A 3,648-nucleotide genomic window follows, 5' to 3' on the forward strand; every position below is an offset into this window, starting at 1 on the left:
AGACAGGGGTGGGGCTCCAGCAGGTGCCCATCAGAGGGCTAGAAAGATAGCCGTTTTTTTTGGTTTTTTGTTTAAATTCAAGGTAACACGTTGTTCAAATCTAAAGTTAGAAAATCACATTACATTTTGCTTATGAAACAAGTATGATTCAGAACTATTTTATTACAATATCACCAATTTTAAATTAGACAATATCATGGACGTTTATGTTTACAAATAGTACATAAAATTAGAGTGATATTTCATTTGTCTTGCTTTTCCAGGGCATAGAAAATTCACACAGCATAGAGAAGGTGTCATACTGGTTTAAGTTTATCAGAATTTCTTTTCTTGTTAAAAATTTTTTTAATTGTATTTAATTGTTTATTTTTTTATTGAGGAATAATTGACATATAACATTATATTAGTTTCAAGTGTACAACTTAATGATTCAATATTTTTATACATTGCAAAATGTTTCCCACAGTAAGTCTAGTTAAAGTCTGTCAGCATACATTACTACAAAATTTTTTCTTTCGATGAGGACTTTAAAAATTTAATCTCGGCTCGCTGCCCCGAGCCTCCCATGCCAGCGGGCCAGCCGGGCGGCCGGGCTGGCGCGCGGGGAACGTGGGGGGCGCGGGGAATTCCGGTTCCGGTTGTTTGTGCAGCTGCAGCAGCGGCTCTGGGAAAGATGGCGGCCCGGGCGGGTTTCCAGTCTGTGGCTCCGAGCGGCGGCCGGAGCCTCAGGAGGAGCGGGCGCGGTGGCTGCCCTCGGCCTGGGCGGGACTCCGGGGCCTCCGGTGCGAATGGGCCCGGCGCCGGGTCAAGGGCTGTACCGCTCCCCGATGCCCGGAGCGGCCTATCCGAGACCAGGTATGCTACCAGGCAGCCGAATGACACCTCAGGGACCTTCCATGGGACCCCCTGGCTATGGGGGAAAACCTTCAGTCCGACCTGGCCTGGCCCAGTCAGGGATGGACCAGTCCCGCAAGAGACCTGCACCTCAGCAGATCCAGCAGGTCCAGCAGCAGGCGGTCCAAAATCGGAACCACAATGCAAAGAAAAAGAAGATGGCTGACAAAATTCTACCTCAAAGGATTCGTGAACTGGTACCAGAATCCCAGGCCTATATGGATCTCTTGGCTTTTGAAAGGAAACTGGACCAGACTATCATGAGGAAACAGCTAGATATCCAGGAAGCCTTGGAACGTCCCATCAAGCAAAAACGGAAGCTGCGAATTTTCATTTCTAACACTTTCAATCCAGCTAAGTCAGATGCTGAGGATGGGGAAGGGACGGTGGCTTCCTGGGAGCTTCGGGTAGAAGGACGGCTCCTGGAGGTTTCAGCCTTGTCCAAATATGATGCCACCAAACAAACGAGGTTTGTTTTAAGTCTTCTTAAAACATCTTCTTTTTTTAAGTCCTTGGTGATCGAACTGGACAAAGACCTGAATGGGCCAGATAACCATCTGGTGGAATGGCACAGGACCGCCACTACCCAGGAGACAGATGGCTTCCAGGTGAAGCGGTCAGGACATGTGAATGTACGGTGTACTGTCCTGCTGATGCTGGATTACCAGCCTCCTCAGTTTAAATTAGACCCTCGTCTGGCTCGGCTGCTGGGCATCCACACCCAGACCCGTCCAGTGATCATTCAAGCACTGTGGCAATATATTAAGACGCATAAGCTCCAGGACCCACATGAGTGGGAGTTTGTCATCTGTGACAAGTACCTCCAGCAGATCTTTGAGTCTCAACCTATGAAGTTTTCAGAGATCCCCCAACAGCTCCTCGCCTTGCTTATGCCACCAGAGCCCATCATCATTAATCATGTCATCAGTGTTGACCTGAATGATCAGAAAAAGCTTGTTATGACATTGATGTGGAAGTGGATGATACCGCGAAGACCCAGATGAATTCTTTTCTGCTGTCTATTGCCAGCCAGCAGGAGATTGCTACTCTAGACAACAAGATCCATGAGACAATAGAAACTATCAATCAGCTGAAGACCCAGCGAGAGTTCATGCTGAGCTTTGCCAGAGACCCTCAGGGTTTCATCAATGACTGGCTTCAGTCCCAGTGCCGGCACCTCAAGACCATGACTGATGCGGTGGGTAACACAGAGGAAGAGCGCCGAGCTGAGTTCTACTTCCAGCCTTGGGCACAGGAGGCCGTGTGCCGATGCTTCTGCTCCAAGGGGCAGCAGAGACGACAAGAATTAGAGCAAGCCCTGGGAATCCGAAATACATAGGGCTTCTCCCACAGCCCTGATTTGGCTGCACCGATTTCTTTATTTGGGCCCTGTGCTGCCTGCCTCATAGCACCTGCCTTGGTCTTGCTTGGGGCCTTCCAGGGGATGCTGTTGGTTCTAGGACAACACCAGAATGAAGAGGGTCTCACATGATACCTGTTACCCTCTTCTCTCACCCCATCCCTTCCTACCCCCAGCTTCCCTTTGCCCCACAAAGTTCCCATGTGCCTGTACCCTCCCCTGGTCTGCATAGGACCTCTAAATAGTATTAGAGAGAGAACCTGTAGTGGTAATCAGTGCATTGAATGGATTGGGCCTAAGGCCAAGTGGTCTTCAAGGGGACCAGCTACACTGATCCTGCCCTTCAGAGACCGGGGAGTTGGGAGCTTTAGCCCCTTCTCCGAGACTCAGGCCTGGGGGCACTCTATAAGCTAGTTGATCTTGGCTTTCCTGATAACAGAATCCAGATTCCTTCCTTCCCAGGTTTGGAGCAAACTGTCCCTTCACTTGTTGCCCTCTAGCACTAAAGGAATCCTGGTTCTTGGGCTCCACTGAGCCCCAGGTCAGTCTGCAGCCCTCTGGATTGGCCTGCTGTCTCAGTGCTTCTCTTACTCCCTCGTAGGGGGTCCACATCAGTTTTGGAGTTAGTTTTCTTAGTATTGCTCCCTCTCACCACACTCCCTGTAGCTGCTTTTTAGGATTCCCTCCTATCTGTCCTAACCCAGGGCATTTGAGTGGGGGAATCTTGCCTTTCCCTGTCAGAGCCCCAAGGGTCCTCACCTAGGGTACTGTCATTGCCAGCAGAGGCTGTTCCTTCCTGCTATTGCTTGGAGGTGTGACTCATTCATTCATTCCACCCTGCCTCCCCCATCCTTTCATGGAGAAACAGGCCTAAAATCAAGTGGGTAAAAGCCCTGGGCCATCCCTGTTTTCCTGTCCCTTGTCTGCCCAGTTGACACCCACTGGTGACTTCTAGGGCACTGAGGAGTGAAAGCGCCTAAGGCTGGAGAATAGCTCTGAGTTGGGTTTTTGACTCTTCCCTCTCCCTGCCTCACAGGATTGTGACTACCCAGCCCCTGCCCTCAAAAGCTTCAGACCCCTCAGGTAGCAGCAGGACCTTGTGATCTTGGCCCCTTGCAACTGAGATGGTTTTGCATCTTTCCAGGGGAGCCTCAAATTCTTCTTCCCAGGTTGTATCACCCCTGAGTTAGCATATCCCAGGCTCTCAGACTCAACACAGCAGGGTGGGAGACAGCTGGGCACAGAGGGGGAATTCTGTTCAGCATGGGCTCTAAACCCGCAGAACTGACAAAGCCCCTGCTTCCCCACCCCCTCCTCAGGCTTCTGCAAGCACATCCCCCAGCCCTGTATCCCTGACTGTCCCACACTGGGGACAGCAAAACTTCCTCCCTGTC

At 50.5% G+C, this 3,648-nt stretch overlaps 1 pseudogene; it reads left to right on the forward strand.

The window, feature by feature from the left end:
* Positions 1-673: 673 nt before the first annotated feature.
* LOC114902979 lies at positions 674-2,233 on the forward strand (annotated as a pseudogene).
* The last annotated feature ends 1,415 nt before the right edge of the window (positions 2,234-3,648 follow it).

This window comes from Monodon monoceros, unplaced genomic scaffold (assembly GCF_005190385.1).
Source record: "Monodon monoceros isolate NGI ecotype Baffin Bay Population unplaced genomic scaffold, NGI_Narwhal_1 Super_Scaffold_20, whole genome shotgun sequence".
NCBI lineage: Eukaryota > Metazoa > Chordata > Mammalia > Artiodactyla > Monodontidae > Monodon > Monodon monoceros.